Source organism: Lissotriton vulgaris, chromosome 1_1 (assembly GCF_964263255.1).
Source record: "Lissotriton vulgaris chromosome 1_1, aLisVul1.2, whole genome shotgun sequence".
Taxonomy (NCBI): domain Eukaryota; kingdom Metazoa; phylum Chordata; class Amphibia; order Caudata; family Salamandridae; genus Lissotriton; species Lissotriton vulgaris.
The window spans coordinates 1,531,843,020-1,531,863,129 of NC_141685.1; the positions used below are offsets into that span (position 1 = coordinate 1,531,843,020).

General features: G+C 47.0%; 1 protein-coding gene across 2 annotated transcripts in view; it reads right to left on the reverse strand.

Moving 5' to 3' along the window:
* Positions 1–20,110, reverse strand: part of LRRIQ1 (leucine rich repeats and IQ motif containing 1) — a 1,278,742-nt gene that overhangs the window by 371,204 nt on the left and 887,428 nt on the right. The window lies entirely within an intron of this gene.

Genomic DNA, 20,110 nt, shown 5'->3' on the forward strand with positions numbered 1-20,110 from the left:
CAACCACCGATAACATTCCCCCAGGAAGAACACCACCACCAAAGGACCCACCAAGGAAGCCAGCTAGTTCTCCCCAGAACTACTGACCCTCAAGCGCCACTGTAAGAAACTGGAAGTACACTAGCGCTCTAACAAGACCCGCCAACCTCAACTCCTTCAGGACTGCTCTCAACAACACCCACCACCAGCTCAGAGAAACCAAGAAAAAAGCCCTCACCACCCGCATCCAGGCGAGCGCCAAGAACACCAAGGAACTTTTCTGCATGGTCGAAGAAGTCTCCTACCTTTCTGCCACTAAGAATACGATACGCCCATCCCAAGCCCTCTGCAACTCTCTATTAGTCTACTTTCAACGCAAAATCTCCGACATCTACAGCAATTTCAACCCCAATCTACCACCCTCAACCACCTCCGCACTCTAGCCAACGCCTCCCACCTCCACTGAATCACAGACTGGAAGCAGCTCTCAACTAGAGACACCATCTCAATCATGAACTCCATCGACTCCCGATCTCCCTCGGACCCCTGCCCCACCACGTCTACAACCTAGGAAGAGAAGCAATCGGATGCTACCTCGCAGAACTCCTCAACACTTCCATCACCACTGCCACCGTCCCCAATGCTTGGAAGCACGCCGAGGTCAAACCTCCCCTGGAGAAACTCACAGCTAATGCCAACAAACTCAAAAACTAGCGACCCATCTCGCTCCTCCCCTTTCCCTCCAAAGTCTTGGAGAAAGCCATCAACCACCAGCGCATGGAATACCTCGAAGAAAAGAACATGCTCAACCCCTCCAAATCAGGCTGATTGCATTAACAGATGACATCAGACCCCTGATCAACTTTGGCCGACAGCCTTCAACACCATCTCACACCACACCCTTATCACCAGACTCCACCGAGTAGGCATCCACGGAAAGGCACTGGACTGGAACTACTCCTTCCTCTCTGGATGAACACAGGGGATCCACCTACCCCCCTTCTCCTCAGCACCCAAAGACATCCTTTGCAGCGTACCCGAGGGCTCCTCCCTAAGCCCCACCCTCTTTAGCACCTACATGGCACCCTTGGCGGACATGACTCACGCCCATAGACTCAACATCATCTCCTAAGCTGATGACAACCAGCTCGTTTTATCTGTCACAGAAGAGGCAGACACCACAAGAATCAACTTCCAAGCCACCATGACCAACGCCGCAACCTGGATGAGGACCAACTGCCTGAAACTCAACTTGGACAAGACAGAGATCATCGTCTGCTGCAACAAGCCCTCCCCCTGATACAACACCTGGTAGCCCCTGCTCTCGGCCCTGCACCCACCCCTACTTACCACACTTGCAATTTTGGAATCATCCTGGACACCCAACTCACCATGAAGCAATAGACCATCACCTTCTCCTCTGTATGCTTCCACACCCTCTGCATGCCCTGCAATTTCTTCAGATGGATCCCCATCTCAACCAGTAAGATAGTGACCCAAGCCTTCATCTCCAGTTGAATCGACTATGGCAACACACTCTATGCCGGAACCACTAAGCTGCTCCTGAATCAACTACAAACTATCCAGAATTCTGCGGCAAGACTAACCCTCGACCTTCCCAGAAGAGCCAGCATCACCCGCACTTAGGGCCCTCCACTGGCTCCCAGTCCTGAAGAGCTGCCTCTTCAAACTCCTCACACATGCCTACAAAACCGTCCACAAAACCGGACCCTCCTACATCAACAACCGCCTGACATTCCACCGACCAACCAGAGAGGTCCAAGCCTCCACCCTCACCTTGGCCTACATCCCCCACATCCATCACCGAGGTTGCTCCTTCTCCTATTTTTCCGCAAAGTACTAGAACGGCGTTCCCATTGAACCTGCACACCTCCTCATCTCTATATGAAAAGCGGATCCCCCCTCGACCCGGCCCCGGTTAGATTCTTAAAAACCGTGTCCCCCAGCATAGCCCCCACTATCATGGAACTCATCAATATCTCTCTCTCCCAAGGCACGGTGCCTCCTAACTGGAAGAATGCTGTTGTCAAGGCTCTGCTGAAAAAACCCCAATTGAACCCTGATGACATGGCCAACTACAGACCCATCTCGCTTCTTCCATGTATCAGCAAGATGGCTGAGAAATTAGTGAATGTGCAATTATCCCAATTCCTCGAGGCGAACAAACTTCTGCGTCGGTCCCAAACCGGATTCCGGCCCGGCCATGGCACGGACACCACTCTCCTCTCCGTCATAGAGGAGGCAAGGTGCATCCTAGACTCAGGAGGATCAGTGGCAGTGATCCTCCTGGACCTCAGTGCTGCCTTTGATACGGTGGACCACCGTGTCCTTTTACATCGCCTGGCCAGGGCAGGAATCGCGGGAACTGCACTCGCATGGATTGACTCCTTCTTATCCGGCCGCTCTTTCCAGGTGTGGGACGGCAACTCACGTTCGGACCCACTACCACTCACTAGTGGTGTTCCCCAGGGGTCATCGCTTAGTCCCACCCTGTTTAATGTTTACATAGCCCCCCTTGAAGATGTCGTGACCCCTTACGGGATAAAAATAGTAAATTACGCAGACGACACTCAACTCGTCGTCTCTCTATCCCATCTGGATAACCACCCAGACAGCCTGCTGAACTGTCTCCAGGATATTCATACCTGGATGTGCGAATCCTCCCTGAAGCTCAATGGTGCAAAAACCGAAATCATGCTCATGGGCAATAAATGGACTTCCATCCCATCATCAGTCTGGCCGGACGTTTTTGGCGAAATCCCAACACCAAAAAAAGAAATTAAAACATTAGGAGTATGGCTTGAACCTGACCTCACCATGAAGACTCAGGCAGCCAAAACAGCTGGAACATGTTTTGGCCTCATGCGATCTATTCGCAAGATCCTCCCACTCCTCCCCCCCCTATCCAGGAAACTATTGGTTCAGGGGCTCATCTTAGCCCGGCTTGATTACAGCAACGCCGTCTACCTCGGCGCACCTGAGTTCACCTTGGCAAAACTCCAACGCACCCAAAATGCGGCGGCGAGGCTCATTATGAACCTTCCACCCAGAGCCTCAGCCAGGCCTGCTCTTAAGGCTCTGCACTGGCTTCCTGTTCGCCAGAGAGTAGAGTTTAAGGCCTTGTGCACCACCCACAAACTCATCAACGGTGTTGGTCCAGCCGCCTTGAAAGACATGGTCATCCCCTACAAAGCCCCCAGACTCCTTCGCTCTGATAGCGAACATCTGGCCATTGTTCCTAAGTTCAGGAAGGCTCGCACCGGTGGTCGACGTTTCGCGGTTAAAGCCTCCGCAGGATGGAACTCACTTCCACGTAGCTTGCGTCTGGAACCCTGTCACGCCCTCTTTCGAAAAAAATTAAAAACCTTCCTTTTCCCCAAATAGTCCCTCACCTCTCCCCCTTTTTTGGTCTCCACAGATATACAGCGCGGGGATGCCTACGGGTCACCAGGCGCTTTACAAATCGCAAAATAAATAAATAAATAAATAAATATATGGCTTCAGGAACAGCTCAAGACCTTTCCTTTCGACCACCATCTCTCCGACCGAGACTCACACAACCACCCTGCACCTGGAGACCACTCCGGGGTGACTAACTGAGTGCTACAAGACCTATTGATTGATAGATCATCAGAATAGGTGAGTGGGGACAGACCATAGCCAAAATAGAGTCTTGTGTTATTTTGTATGTTGCATTCCGTGAAGATGAATTTCAAAGTCAGGAAGGGGTGTCATGGTGACCTGCTAGCCAGTTCGATGTGAGGATGAAGTATTTTCAGGGCTGTGGTTGCATAGTGTATGAAAGTGGAGTGGGGAGGAAACATCTGGCCCCCCACCTATTCTGTGTCATCTGTGTCTGTTCAGTTGCCTGGAGTCTTGGTAGACGACATTCTGTATGACATTTACTAGCTGTTAGTGGAGGATTTATGAGAGTAGAAGAGAGGTCTAATGGGCTGATTGCACTGCTGAGAGTGTTTACATAGAATCTTATGTCTTGGTGATCTGGGTAATCCTAGAATAAATGTTAGACCTGGGATCCCTGATTGGCTGAGGTAGGTACCTTAGGCCATATTGGGACCCGCTGTTCCACGTCAGGGTAAGGAAGGTCACCTCTGAGATAGTCCCCGCTCACCCCCTCAGTAACTTGGCACAAGCAGTCAGTCACGGCAAATGTTTAAAGTATTTGCAACCACCCTCACAGCAACCCAATGATGACACCACAAATAAACTCCAATCAAGTTTTATAAAAAGAAGTATAAATTTTATATAAAAAGATGAACGTTAGGACCACACGATTTAACCTCTTCCATGCTCATGACGGCCCCTGGCATGGTGGGTGTGTGCTCATGACGGGCGGGGGCCATCATGACCACGCCCGTGATCGGAATGTCCAGCACTGCGGCGGAATTCGCGCCGCAGTAAAGAGGATAAATCCAACATATGAATATGTGTACTATCTCTCCTGGACGGTTGTTAGGCCGGCCATCCCCTGTAAGTTCTAGCAATGAGCACTTCCAAACACCCTACTGTAATCCTAATACCATGTTATGCAGTTCGTAATGCTAGAATCAGTCACTTTTGCAAGGTTAAAATAGTGCCATGCATAACGCAACAATCCGGCACTTTGCAATGTAAGAATAATGCAATGCATAATTCAACCAACAGGTATGTTGTTATGCAGATATAAGGCAATGCATAATACACTAATCAGGTCGTATGTTATGCAGGAATAATGCAATGCATAATAAGCTAATCAGGTAGTTCGTTATGCAGAAACCATGCATTGCGTCATACGACAATCTGGTAGTTTGTTATGCAGAAATAATGCTATAAGTCTCATACACTAATCAGGTAGTTCGTTATGCAGGAATAATGCAATGAGTCATACACTAATCAGGTACTCCGTTATGCAGAAATGATGCAATGTGTAATACGATAATCAGGTACTCTGTTATGCAGAAATCAGATAATGCATAAAAGTCTCCGGCACCAATCACAGTGCCTTTAGCGGCCTCTCCGCCACTTTTTCTAACCCTCAGTCAGCCTCTTTCAACAGTTGCCCCTAACCCGGGTATGGTGTAACAAGAACTGCAGCTCCGCACTCTGGCCCCGGTACTGCCACACCCTTGGCAATACGGGCCGTGATAAGAGCCGAAGCAGAGGCTCGCACTGCCAGAACAAGAGAGCCAGAACGAGAGAGAGACCGAGAGCGAGTCCCTCCGAACCCGCAGCCCGCCCCAGGAGTTGACAAACGTTACCTGTGGGGCGCAAACTCACTCTCCTCTCCTCGATCGGCAGTTTGGGCCTCTGATGCAATCTTGGTGAATGGACAATGGCGGGCTCGGGCCGGCGGCTCAGCTCCTTCGGGGCTGACGGTCCGGGCCGCTACTGCTACGAAGATCTCAGGCTGCCACAGGGCACAAGCTCACAGCGTCGCTGCGACATCCTTAACCCCTTCAGCACGGCGCAAATTTTCGCGCTGTGCTGAAGGTTCTAATGACCCTATCGGCTCATGAAGGAACGGTTCCGTCATGAGCACAGCTCAACCGACGCTCATGACGGAACCGTTCCGTCATGAGCATGGAAGGGGTTAAGCTTCGGGGTACACGATCACCAGGCGCTCCACACAAAGGTCTCAGGCTGCACGAAGAACACGCGCACAGCTCAGCTAAGACTCACTTTAACTTCGGGTGCACTTTAACAGGCAATCCTCACAAAGGTCTCGTGCTGCAAAAAGACTTGGATTCCGGTGCACACGATAACTGGACAATCCTCACAAAAAGTTCAGGCTGCAAAAAGCACATGCACACAGCGTCGCTGATCCTTGCTTAGACTCCAGGTGCCACAATCACCGGGCACACCTAAAGAGGGTCTAAGGCTGCAACAAGCACACGCACACAGCGCAGCTGAGACTCTCCTGGAAACTTTTGTGTTCCTGTGTTTCCGCAACAGGGAGCCAGCTCACCTCGGGCCCTTGGGGATAAGTTACTTCAGGACACAGCACAGCAAGGTCCTTTCAAGCAGGGGGACACAGCACACAGCAAAGTCCCTTCAGCCTTTCCTTGGTTAAAACAGAAAACTGCAGGCCAGCCCCAGAACACACAACAAGGGTCAGTCCTTTCCTTCAGTCTCTTCAGTTTTTTCTTCCTTGGCAAAAGTTCGTCTTGACCACAAAGTAGCTATAGTCTTGTTTAATCTTGATCAAGCCTTTATCCAAAGTTCAGGGGCTTCATCTCTCATAGTTTTACCCCTCAATGGCTTTGAAGTCTTTGTGTTTCAGGGCGCACTGACCCCTGTTCAAAGCAGTTCTGAGTGCCTCCCTGCCAGTGACACCTTCTTCCTTTGATTGGTGGGGGTCTGGATTCTCAATCACTCAGCAGGAGATGGGACAATTGTTTTATAGCAGCAACCCAGGCCTCCTCCCCCTACATGCCAGATGCAGGTCAGCCTGTTGCTGTCTCACCTCATTCTCTGGGTCAAGACATTCCCCAGATTCTATCACTTTCAAATCCAGACAGTCAATCCACAACCAGGCAGAGACACAAATAAATCTTTAAAGCACAAAAACCCAGCCACTTCTAAAAGAGTGGCTTATAAACACACAATTCAAAATCCACTTTCATAGAAAGATGTGTTATTACATTGTGAGTTCAGGCATACTAAACGGCACCACTCCATCTTAAGCCTTTGGGAAGGTAGGCTGGAAAACATATTACACAACCTTCCCATTCTATCCCATGGGCAAGATGGCCTTTCAACAGTGAAAAACGAAATGGAGATTATTTCACAGTCAGGACATGGTACACACCTTAGTACATGTCCTACCTTGCACATGCAATGCACCCTGCCCGGGGGTACCCAGGACCTACCATATGGGTGTCTGATGTGTATAGAAAGGGAAGGGTAAGGTCTGGCAAGTAGGTGCACTTGTCAGAACAACATGGCAATTTAACAAACTGCACGCAGGCCTTGCAATGGCAGGTCTGTGTTCCCTTTTTAAGGCTACTTGTGTGGGTGGCACAATTAGTGCTGCAGGCCCACTAGTAGCATTTACATTACCCGCTCTGACACACACAGTGCACTTTACTAGGGAATTTACTAGCAAACATACCATTCATGGACAACCAATTACCATTATACTTTATACAGGGAGCACTTGCACTTTGACACTATTTAGCGGTGGCAAAGTGTCCAAAGCATCTAATGCAACATCAAAAATAGAGGAGGTAGAGGCAAAAAGTCAGGGGTAATCATGTAAAAATGCCAGGTCTAACAATAATGCTCAACCATGTAGCTCTCAAATGGGGGCCCCTTCTTTGTAATTTACCTTGACCTATGTTAGACTTGCCCCGTGTTAGACTTGCCCCTTTTTGCAGGGTCATCCCTGAACTTTTTGTCTCCCTCCTATATTTTTTCTGACCTGTTGTTGGCTATTTTATGACTCTGGGCACTTTACTACTGCTGATCAGTGCTAAAGTGCATATGCTCTCCCTACTGTAAAATGAATGTATTAATTAGTGATTCCATGATTGCCTCTTTGGTTTACCTGTCAGACCCTAGTACAGTGCACTGAGTGTGCCCAGGGCGTGTAAATCCAAATGCTGCTAGTGGGCTTACAGCACTGGTTGTGCCTCCCACAGAAGCGGCCATGTAAAACGTGTCTAAGGTCTGCCATTGCAGAGCCTGTGCGCAGTCTGGTACTGTCATGCTGACTGGGCAAGTGCACCCACTTGCCAGTCCCTAAACCTTCCCTTTTATTTATATTAGTCACCCCAATAGTAGGCCCAAGGGCAGGGTGCATTGTAAGTATAAGGTTGGACAAGCCCTGATGTGTGTGGCATGTCCTAAAAGTGAATTACAGCCATTTTCGTTTTTCACTATTGCAAGGCAATCTGTTCTCCATAGGCCAGAATGGGCTGCTGGATTGTTACATGTTTATAATCCTAGCAGACTCAGAGAACATGGTAGAAATTCGAGTTTAGTATGCCTGGACTCAGAATAATAAAATACATATTTTAGTGAAGTTCATTTTAATATTCTGTGTTTGCAAATACCACTTTTAGAAAGTAGGTATTTCCTTGCCTAACCATTTGAGCCTGCCTCTGCGAGGTTGTGTATCCTTTGTCTGGTTTTGTGAGCGACAGGGCTGGGGGATTACAAGAGACAGGCTGGGGAAGCCCGGTGGTGAATAGGAAGATCTGCATCTAGATAGGAGGGAGCAGTTGTACCTGGGATCTGAATAGGGCTGGGCATTCCCTCTACAATGCTGGCTCCACCTCCTGTGATGCGTCGGATGTCTCTATCTTGCACACTGAAAGAAGAGAAGGAAGACTGTCAACAAAGTGCTCCAGGACTGTACTTGCCTTCCACAATGCTGGCTCCACCTCCTGTGGGGTGTCTGATGTGCCTGCCCTGCGCTGTGAAAGGAAAGGAGAAGTCTGGTAAACAGAGTGCTTCAGAACTGGCTTGAACTGGGCACAGGCCCCTCTACCCTCAGAGAACAAAGGATTTTGGGGTATAAGTATTGGGACCCTGATCCCATAAGATTAGATCTCTTCTGGACCTCCAAAACTAAACCTCTGCTGAGGAGAAGGAACTGAAGAAACTGAGGAGAGACTAGTCCCAAGCTGAAGTGCTGCTTGGGGGATTGGCCTGCAGTGGTTACCTGACTGCCAAAGAGAGGAGAAAGAACTTTGTGTACTTTACTTTCAACTTGTGAAAAGATCTCCAAGGGCTTGGAAGAGAGCTTGCCCCCTGACCGAAGTCCCAGGACCAGTGGACTTCACCAGCCTTTGTGAATTGCTGCTGGAAACAAGTGGCTACAGACGAAGGGAGCTGTAACCGACTCTCATGACCGGCCCTGTGTCCTGTAAGCACCACATCAAGCAACGACCGCCTCGAACAACGCAAGCTCTGCGTTCACTGACTCCGTCACCGAGCCGTAGCCTGCACCCCGACTGGTAGACACCGCGACGTGCAACGCCTTGCTACACCGAATCGTACTGGTCTGACCGACACGGTCACTGCTGCTGACTTCGAGTCCTGTGACCGCACCGGAGTTGGGCACCACCTCGCACGCTTTGCGATGCACTGCCCGACTCACGCCGCTTTCCGGACTGATCGCCGCCAGCTCCCAAACTCCGGCTTGTTCGCCGCACCGCAAGCTGCCAGCACCTCACCGAAACACCGTCTCGCTCTGCAATGCAGCCTTGGGTCCACCGACTCTGTCAACGGGCCGCTGCCTGCACTGCATCGAGGGACAACGCGCCCTGCAACACTTCCTTTCTGCACCACAACGATCATCGGAACAGGCTCGCACATCCGTGCCAGGCGCCCCAAGTAAAAGGTACTTTGACTGAGTCTGTCGACATTTGAGGGGGCCCGTACTGACGCGGTCCGCTGGATTTGCTAGACTCTGTTATTTTCAACAAAGCTGTAGCCCGCCCGGGCTACCAACTCGCACAGAACCTTGATTTAAGCCCTTTTAACAAGAACTCTTGAAAGCTAATAGTACTGTGGATTCTTCTTGTCGTTTATTGGTCTTGTGGTAACTCTATACAAAATATACCTATTTTTAATATAAAACCTTGTGTGGTGTCCATTTGTGGTGTTGTTACTGGGTTACTGTATGTGGTCACAAGTGCTTAACTTACAACACCTCTGAAATAAAGCCTTGCTGCTCATGCCAATCTACCAAGGGGGTGAGCAGGGGTTATTTTAGGAGTGTAATCCCCCTTACTCTGACTAGAGGAGAGGGTCCCTACTTGTCACAAGTACCTACCTGTGCCAACTAGAGATCCCCAATTTTAACACCATGTGTCTGCTGTTCCATTTTCTTCCTGTACCTGTGTCCTTCTCTATCTTTTTATCCAATGCCTTGTTCTCAGAAGCTTATGAGTTTTCTTACATGCTAATGATATTTATATAGCACAGTGATCAGCAATTACTTGGCTTTTTGGTGCTTCATTTTCACATAGACAAACTCACGGCTGAGACAGGAAATTTAGAAGATGGATTATCTCTTCAAGGGATAAAGGGAATTTTCAACAGGGCCGTATCCATCAATAGTGAATCAGGTATAGTGCTGCCGGGGTCCATTATGACTGTGTTTTCGTTATTCAAACAAGGCTAAAGGATCCACTTTCTTTCCTTGCATTAGAGCTAATGATGTCTCAGCTATGCCACTGGCTTTTGACGTTTCCCCGACCCGAGTAAGTGTGGGTTGTGTGGTGTAAGAGGATGATTTCACTATGGTTGTGTTTCATAAAGTTTTTCAAAATTCCAACCTAACCGGAGTGAGCAAGATTTGTGTCATGTATGATCGATGCAGGATACTCTGCATGGAGAGCGAGAATACTACAGCCTTCCACCTGACCTGTGTCAGGGGAGCTATATGATAGCTGTGGAAGCTATATGATAAATGGTTGGATGGATGGAGAAAGACAAAACAAAGAGGAAGATTCAAATAATCACATTGACAAGAATGCAGCTGTCAAGAGATAAATAATCAGTGCATGACATAGCACTGCTATCTGTAACCAATCCTGGATAGCTCTCCTTTCTGTAATAGGTCATGGGTTGCAATGTTTCCTTCGAAAAGGGAGGCATAGTTCTACTAACTGTAATGAACAAGAGGTAGCCAATTGAACACGGAATTGCCCTGCTAAAGGTGTCAGACAGATCTCCAGTCTGTGGCAAGTTAGGGGTAGTTCTGTGTCTGTGACTGCTCTGCTGTCTGTACTTTGCAAGGTAAAATGATGCGACCCTGGCATTTGCACATTGTAAACAAAGGCCAACATTTAAACCTCACCAATTTAATATTACAGTTGGGCAATAAAACAGTGAGAAAATGTAAAGAAAGTATATAGCGGATATTTTTAGTTTCCAATTTTCAGCAAGAATCACAAGTAACTCCGGTAAGCATAATCCATTTGTTTATTCGCGGACCTCGGGCTCGTACGTTTCCCCCCAAAGCATCCAATAACATCGTTATCCCAACTGACTCCTTGATAACCTAAATATACAATCCTCACATTTGAAAGCATACAGCCGACATCATCGCCCACGCAGGAGCGAGTGCAACTGCAAACATCCCTTGAAGATATACACAGTGCTCAAATGGTATGGTGCACGTATCCTCCATGCAACAGTAATAAAAATACAAACCATAACATGTGTTCCATACACGAGAGCACGTGAGCGAATGGGCGCAATTACCTTAAAGCGCTCATGCATGTAAGGTAATTAAGTTTTTTTTCAGCACATAATCCTGGAACCTTACAGGTAAAGGTCTTGCTCTGACCCTCCTGGAAACACTGCTGGTGTCGCCAGGATCAACATGCTCCACATTCTCTCCAAGCCCATCTCCTTTACATCCAAAAACACAATACTTGCAGAACTATCCAAGCTCATCATTTTACCCTTGAACAAAGAAACCCTGTTAAGGTTCCACCCACCTCCTCCCTCGACACAAACAACATTTCTAAATACTTGAATAACACAAATGGGGCCTGACCAAATACTGCATCCTTTATCTTCTGGCCTATACTTTTTATTGCGTACTACATCACCAACACACACTTGCTGCTTACTCACAGGTCCCTTTTTGCAGCTCAAATCTTGCTTCCTTTTAAGTTTATATTCTTCCATTTTACGTCCGATTCCTTTAAAATCCACTTCGGCACCATCATATATTTTTTCTTGTTTCATTTTTAACCACCAAGGTACCAATTTTGACCCCGGTTTTGTCCCCTCAAAAATTCAAATGGACTTACTGAAGTGAAAGAATTAGGGGAGGTTCTATATGACAATAACATAGACTGCAAAGCATTCCTCCAATTAATGCCTCCTTTGATAGGTTTGCTTCTTTAACCAGATAGAATCACTAATACTAATAACAGTGGCAAGGAAATCTTTAAAATTGTTAAATTCTTCACAAACCCTAAAGAAGAGATCAAAGTAGCAGCACCATCAGCCGATTGGGCAAGGCAGGTGGCCTGCTCCCCTCATGATAAAATTAAGGTGATTCAACAGTCATTCTCCTCGGAGACAGAAGAAACCACACTGTCCGACTACTCACACAGGGATGGTGTCTTTTCGCTCTCCCCTTCGAAGATATTTTTACAAAGGCCGTCACTGTCACAATTCCCTGCCCTCAAACTGGAAGACTCTCTCACTTATCTCTCGGGACTTAAGTCAGGCTCACCCACTGATGCCTGTCCTGCCAAACTGTTACCAGCACTAGCAGCCACCTTAAATGCGCCAGTCAATAAGGTAAACAACTCATCACTGGCCACGGGTGTCATGCCATCTGCCTGGAAGCAGGCAAAATCTTGCCTCTCCTGAAGAAACCCAACACAAACCCCAATAATTCTACTAACTATAGACCAATCTCCCTTCTTCCTGCCTTCACTAAGGTAGTTGAAAAACATATTAACACTGTAATGACAGAATACATAGGAAAATTCTAGGACAACGTCCCTCTGGCGCAGTGCCTTTTTGAGCTTCCTCAAAGTACAGGAAACCAGGAACACCCCTCACTGTAAAAAACTCTCAATCACTCCATCTGCAACCTTACGTGTTGACCTTACCATCACATTATACAATAGTGCCATTATCCTAATTCAAGGGCCTCCCAAAAACCTCATCAAATTTGCTGACCTCTTCTCCCTCCTTAAAAACATGTTCACAACCTGTCTCAGCCCATGCTCCCGCCGCTCCACATCTCGCCCAATCCGCCTAGTGTGCCTTGTCACGCACCAAACACTCCTGCCAATGACCTCGTTACTGGGCATCCCAGCCCTGACACACTGTCACCAATGCATGCCAACCACTGCGCACCCATTCCACCGAACCTTGACATTCAAACGATCCTCGCTCCATTGGCTTCCGAAGCTCCCCCTAGGGCCCACATCACATGCCAACCCAGTTCCGCTATCACGCATACAGCCCATACCCTCAGTTGCTTGTCTAAACCCCCAAGTTTCTGCCCACCGAATCTTCCTGCACTCCGGGTTACGGAAACTCCTACTAGGGCCCACCACACTGGTATGGAAACACCCAATGCGGCCCAGAACCCTGGTCGAGCTAGCCCCTCCACTAGGCCACACTCCCAGTCAAACAAAATCGCTTCCCCCAGTTCGGCCACCTGCCCACAAGACTTTCCCTCTCACAACGACACCAATCGACCTAGCCCCCCTCACTCAGCCCGAATAGCGTGCTTGCGGCCGGCCCTCGGCCCTCGCAAACCCACCTCTAGGCTACCAGCATACCCTATCAGGACCGCTCCCTTGCTACTGGCCCCCTGCCGGCCAGAACCTACCTCTACTAGGCACATTGATAACCTTCACAGTAGAGCCACAGAATTAACCCTGGGCATCCACAAGTCCATTCTGGACCTAAGGCACCTTCTTCACATCACCAAACTCTCCTTCTCCAATTTCCGACTCTCACAGAACGTGACCCACATCCCCACCACAAAGCCCTTCCTTCACCCCCAACCTCTTTCCCTTAGACACCTGCACCCCCGCAAGCAACCCTGCCACCTCGCGGAGGAGGACATTTTTGCTCTCCTCCATACCTACAATCCCACCCCTAGTACGCCTAATCCCTCAGAACTCTCGGAGGAAGAAGTGGCTGACCTCCTCAGTGGTTACGACTCAGCCTTGACCTCCCCATGCCCCTCAGACCTGAGGGAAGTACTCCTGATTGACACGGTTGCATCTAACCATAACAGATCTGCTACCTCCGCACCAGAGGGGTGGTAAAAAGCGACCTTGCTAGAGTTCTCATCTCTGCTTCTACTCTTGACACTCACTCCGACCCGTCCCTACCCGACCTCCTAATAAATTGCCGGTCAGCTGTAAAACATGCATCAGATGTCGCCAACCTCATACTGAGACACAAATCGGACCTAGCAATTTTGACTGAATCATGGCTCAAGGAATCCTCATTGTCAAAAAAGTCAAAAAAGATTTATTGCATAATTAATTAAAAGTATTACAATTTACACATGGTAAAATATTAATACGAAATTTGATACATTTGACTAAAATTGTTTCTCCTCCACAGTTAGAACATAGTGAAAAATGATATTTAAAAACTTTCTTCCAGAGATACTCCCCCTATCTACGGTTCTCAGATTGATTTTGCAAATTTGTGCGATCTTTTACAGTCCCTAGCGTTAAGGTGGTCAAATGTTTTGCCTCTTGACCTACCCCCTGTTCAGCTTGACTCAAACGTTTTTTCACCTCTGCCAGAAATATAGTTCCCCGGCACGCCATGATAATAGAACTCCCTCCAAACCAACATGTTACAGCTTGTCTGCAGGAACGGATCTTTAGCTCATTAAAGGTGGGTTTCAGAAGTCGTTGCCTCTGTGCCATCAGTGCCGGGCAGACACACAGAAAATGGGCCAAAGATTCAGATTTATACCCACATAGTCGACATTGCTCAGTCTGGTGGGCTCCTTTCCAGGAAGGTTGTAGGTCCTTCGAGATGTGCATACCCATTCTATAGTCCATAAAAGCTTTTTTTAGATACTCGTTAGAATGGGAAGTTAAGTAAGCATGTGGTTTTCCTGCTATGAAGGAATTTATAATGGACCAGCCATGTCGCCGTTTTATAAATGTACCTTTATCTTCTTGAAAAGATTTCTTTTTTTGCTGCCATGTTGGCCGATCTACTTAAGCCTGCTTTGTCAATCCCGGCTTCCCAAGCTGCTTCCAACTCCAGCTCTTTCACACAGACTTTCAAGTACTTTCCCCAGGTGCACGGGGTTCCGGACTCCCCTTGGTTTTTTATTTCTTCCCAGCTTAGCCAGTCCATGGAATCTGGATCTGCAGATCTAAGTTTGCAGCACAGTTTTACGAAGTTGCTCATGCTCCTGTATTTCTGGTTTTGCAGACCAAATTCAAGCCTGACATGCGAAGCTGAGGCACATTTTGGGAGATTAAAAACAGCTTTATAGATTTTGGTTTGTAGATCATTTAGTGCGTCGGCTTCTTGCCACACCAGGTGACCAGACCATAGGACAGAATGGGCAAAAAGTGGGCCGACATGACTTTCAACAGGTGCTTGTAATTTGGACAGTCCATTTTTGCTTTTCGTAAGCGGTAAGCGAAAAGTAGGGTTTGAGCTTTTGCACGTAATGCTGTTTTGTGCTCATTTAGTTTTGCTCCCTGAGATATTGTAATTCCGAGGTACTTATAAGACCCTTGCTCTGCCACCTTTGCCCCGTTCGCCATCCATGTATACCCGAGTTTTTTAGGGTCTACTAGGCGGACCACTTTTGTTTTTTCTTTGTTTAGGTCCAGACCTTCCTGTTTCAAATATGCTGCTAATTTATTTAGTGCTCTTTGTAATCCTATTGGCGTTTTACTCAGCAGTACTATATCATCTGCGTATTGCAGGCAAGGAATTTGGAGATTAGACAATGATGGTGGGTGAACTTCATCCAACTCCAGCACGGTTGAGGGGTCGGAGAGGAAAAGATTAAAAAGAGTGGGAGCTAAAACACAGCCTTGTTTTAGGCCTTGGTGCGTTGGTATACTCCTTGTTGTATAGGCTCCGTTGCCCAATTTCACTCTTGCCCAGGTATTTTGATATAGAACTTTTATTGCCTTTAAAAGATTGGTCGGCACACCCCAGGTCTTTAGTTTTCCCCATAATCGCTCTCTGTTAACCCGGTCGAATGCCGATTTGATGTCGACAAAGCAGGCATACAGCCGTGTTCCCTTTGCTACCGCTCTGTACATTAATATTGAAAGGCAGGTCAAGTTGGTAATTGTCCCCATTTTCCGCCTAAAGCCTGTTTGGGACCGGGGGATTCTGTTTGTTTCTTCAATCCAATCTTGCAGGTTTAAAAGAATGCAAGAGGCATAGAGCTTTGCCTCCACATCTATTAAGGATATAAGCCTGTAGTTTGTTGGTTTGCGGTGGTCACCATGTTTAAATATTGGGTGAATGACACTGCCCTTCCAGGATGCCGGGACCTGGTCTTCTTTATAAATATGGTTGAAAAGTGGCGTTGGTGTTTCTGCCTAGAAGGCCGGGTCATGTTTGAAGATGGCGTTTGGCAGCCCATTCGGGCCAGCTGCCCCTTCTGCCTTTAGTCTTGATATCATTTTACACAGTTCCCCTCTGTTGGTTAATTCCGGAAATAAGAACGCTTCTTTTAAAACCTCCTCCGTCTCTAAGGCTTTGATATCTATGTTTTTTATTCCGATTGATTCTTCCTCATTTGTATTTATTGCCCTTAAATCATTCGTGAGGCCTGCAGCTGATATGCAATATAGGGTTTGTACGTGCAAGAACCAAGAATCAGCTCCCACTCCTGCTTCCTGGTGAAGTTGTGATCCTTTATTTAGATCATTTATAATGCCCCAAAAGTACCGACTGTTAGGGTGTTTTCCTGCATTTAGGAGTTTATACCACAACATTTACTTGTAGGAGGACTTTGCAACACTCAGTGACTTTCTGTAAGAGCTTCTGGCTTCAATCAGGTTTCCCTTGTTTGTCTGTAACCCTAGTTTTTTTTGGTGGGCTAGTGCTCGGACCTCTTTAGCAACCCTTCTTTTTTTTGTTCTTAATTCCATATTAAATCAAGGCTCCTTCTTGGAGATACACTTGCTCTGTTTCCCTGATTTTACTTGAAACTTGTGAAGCAAGTCCGAAATCAATTGCTCCCAATTTCTTACGAGGCCTTCATCGTTTTGGGACCCCAGGTCGAATATTCAAGCTTTTGCGGCGGACTGAATTTTTTCCAACCCTTCTCCTCGCCATTTTAATTTCTTTAAGTTGAAGTTTCAAGCATGGTGTAAAAGACTGGGCATAACCGGAGCCAGGGTGGGCACGGTGTTCAAACTAGTTATTTGTGGGAAATGATCACTTTCTGGCCGTTGAGTGATTTGAAATACCTCAATATCTATTATTAGCTCATCACCTACTATGGTGTAATCAATTGTGGAGTTGACGCTTCCACTCAGGTATGTAATTCCTGCCGGCCTGTCCCCCCTTGTGTTTCAGTTCAAAATCGTCAGACCTAGTTCTTTTAAGTTGGTTGCTAGCCTTGGACCACCACTGGACGATGGCATGTTTCCTTTTGCCCTCTTTTTGCCAATTAGATCGCAGTTGAAATCCCCTGAGATGAACATTGGACTTCCTGAGTATGTTCTTTGCATCAATTTTATCAGTGAAGTTAAACTTGCATGTTTTTCTTGATGTAACTTCCTGTCTGGGTGGATATAAACATTGATAATTAAGATTTGCCACTGTTCGGGCCCAACTGTCAGGGTTTCAGAGATTTTAATCACTTGTACCCAGTTAAATCCCACATCCAGTACTTCCGCTATTTTTGGGCTATGTAGGTTGATAAACCCCCCGCGGGTGCCCGAAGTTTGAGAGTCTTTCTGCCAAGATATGGTGGTCCTTAAATCCTGATATTACTGTGGGTGATAGTTTCCATGACTCCTGAATCAAGATTACATCTTGATGATAGAAGAAGGCTTGTGTGTCATGGTCCAGCTCCATTTCTTGGAAGCCATGCTCGTTCCATGAACAAAGTGAGAGGCTTGTTGGTTTGTTAACACTCTGCATGTCCTTCCTCGTGCAGGGTGTCGTAGAAGATTTTTGCTCCGGGTTAGGTAGCCTTATTGCCCAGGACCGTGGGGACCCAAGACCAATCCATTCTTTCCCGGCTACACTGACTAGTTATTTGCTCTTTTTCTTTTGGGTGTGCCCTATCCCTTAACCTTGATGCAACAGGTGAGGTGGCACGTGCGCCTAGTAGACAGGAAAAGGGAGGTCCTCTTTTCCCGTTCCCCTTTGTTTCGTTGTGAGGGCTGTTTTGTAAGGGATAGGGGTATCTTGGGCGTATGTGTCGGGCGATTGATATACCCCATATTTCAAAGTGGGGTTTTGTCGAAAATATCTTATCTGCGATGGCCTTTGAGGCCCATGTTGTGACGGTGTCTTCGGTGTCTGTATTATGACGATTTTTTTAAAATTCAACAGCCAGAAGGTCCTGTGTTGTTATCTCTCTTAGTGCTGGTGTTGCATGAAGAAATTTTACCAGGTTGCCTCGATTGAGGATATTCTGTGGCCCCTTTGTTGGATATTCTGGGATAAATGTTAATTTGTGATGTGGTGATTCAGGGTCGTAAGGGGGTTCTTTAGACAGTTGTGAAAAGCCTGCTTTAGTCGATAGAGGCTTGATGGATTCTTTAAAATTGTTTTTTTTGGAGCAGGCTTCCGGTTCCTGGTCCATTTTCACCAACTTCGTTGAATTTATATTACTTTGATTTTGCTCCGATTTATACTGCTCATTTGAAAAGGGTATAGGTTCCCTTTGAAATAGCGCGCAGCTACGCTTTTTTTCCAAAACTGTAACACACATGCGGGATTGTACAATGTTCGACTTTAGTTCTGATAATTCTCCTTGATGTCCGTTTAAGGTTGTTCCCAATTTTGCAGATGTATTCTGCATGCTGGTAATTATTGGGCCGAGGTTGATATCCGTTTTAGGCAAACTTTGTGTACCGGTGTTTTCTCCCAAAGGTCGTTTTGGCTTTGTTTGCTCAGGACCTCCATTATCAGTAATACTGGTAGGGTCTATAATTTCTTGCCGCGGTTTATGGTCTTTCGTTAAAGCTGATCTTGTTTCTCTTTGATGACTATGGGCTGTGGTCGATGAGAAACTTGTAGTACAGGATTGTTTTGAGGGTATTGCTATGACTTCCTGTCTTAGTTCTCCATCCCTCGAGGGGGTTTGAGTGCCCAGCTTGTCTGGCGAGTGAATTATTCCCTCCTTTCCGCCTTGCGGCGTAGTCAGCAATAACGCATCGGTTTCCTGTGGGGTATTTGTTTTAAAAATCGGGAAGAAGTTGCCTAGATTGGGTTTTGTTGCTGTTTATACTTTAATCTGGCTTTCCTGGCCTTTTTCTTTTGCCTCTTGGTTGGTTTTTCCTCCCTGATGGATTTTCTGGAGTGCTGTGTTGATTCCAGGTCTAATACCGACCTTTCTTGCCCCGCTTCCCCTAAGTTGTATTCGGTATCCGGTTGCGGGTTGTTGCTTATGAGCTCGTTTCTGCTCGTCGTGTTGTCTGAAGGTGACTTTTCCAAATTTAGATCAGATTCTTTTTCCACCGGATAGCGGGGATGTTTTACCTCCCCTAGGATGTCCGTCAGAATAGTTGGCAAACTTGCTAACTTTTCGATTATAATTCCACATCCACAGTTACACTGTTGTTTGTTGAAGCAGGTATAGGCATCTAATTTCCCCTGATTTATTACTAGTGACGAAATTGAGTCCAATTTTTTATTTATGCCCGCAATGTGCCACTAAAGTAATAAGGTCTATCTGCACCTCCATTTTATTCGATTGGTAGTTCAGGACCTTTATGGCTTGTCTAGAGACCTTAATAAGGTCCTAGTCCATGATGTAGATGGTTGATCTCCTTGTGTCTTGCTTAAATCTTTAAGATCTGAGCTCATCGTGCTGCCTGATGAAATAGTTATTGGTGCAGTTTGATTTGGATGACTGTAGTTTATTGGCATGATGTTGCTATCATTTATTGTGAGGTTTTGTTGGTCTCTTTTTTCCACTGGGCAGCGTGGGGTAGACATAGCCAAGCCAGGGCTTAGGTGTTGATATTTGGGACTAGGTTCAGTTCGTAGGGCTCTGCCTTGAGTATCTAAGTACATGGAAATTCTCTCTGTTAGTTCCTCCAATTCGGAGTCATTTGATAAATACAGTGGTTTTAGCCATGGGTCCCTATCACGAGGGGATGTAGAGGATGAAGTGCTATGACTTGGTGATCCCTCCTTGGTACTTATTGAGCCTTTAAGAGCCATTACTTCAACCAGTTCGGTGGGTATTACGCTGTTGTTCGTATTCCGACAGAATACAAGGAGATCATCCGCGATATCCTTTGAGTTTTCTGTGTAGTCTTTGCCCCAAGATAGGGGTTCGGATGATGCACTTGGGCGGTGACAACCGCTGATTTTCCCCGGGGTAGAGGGCCCTTGGGCTGCGGAGAGGGATTTGACCCTTGTTGATCATAGGTCCTGTTCAGCAGGCTTTTAGCCGGTGGGGAGGGTGCGTTAATTGGGG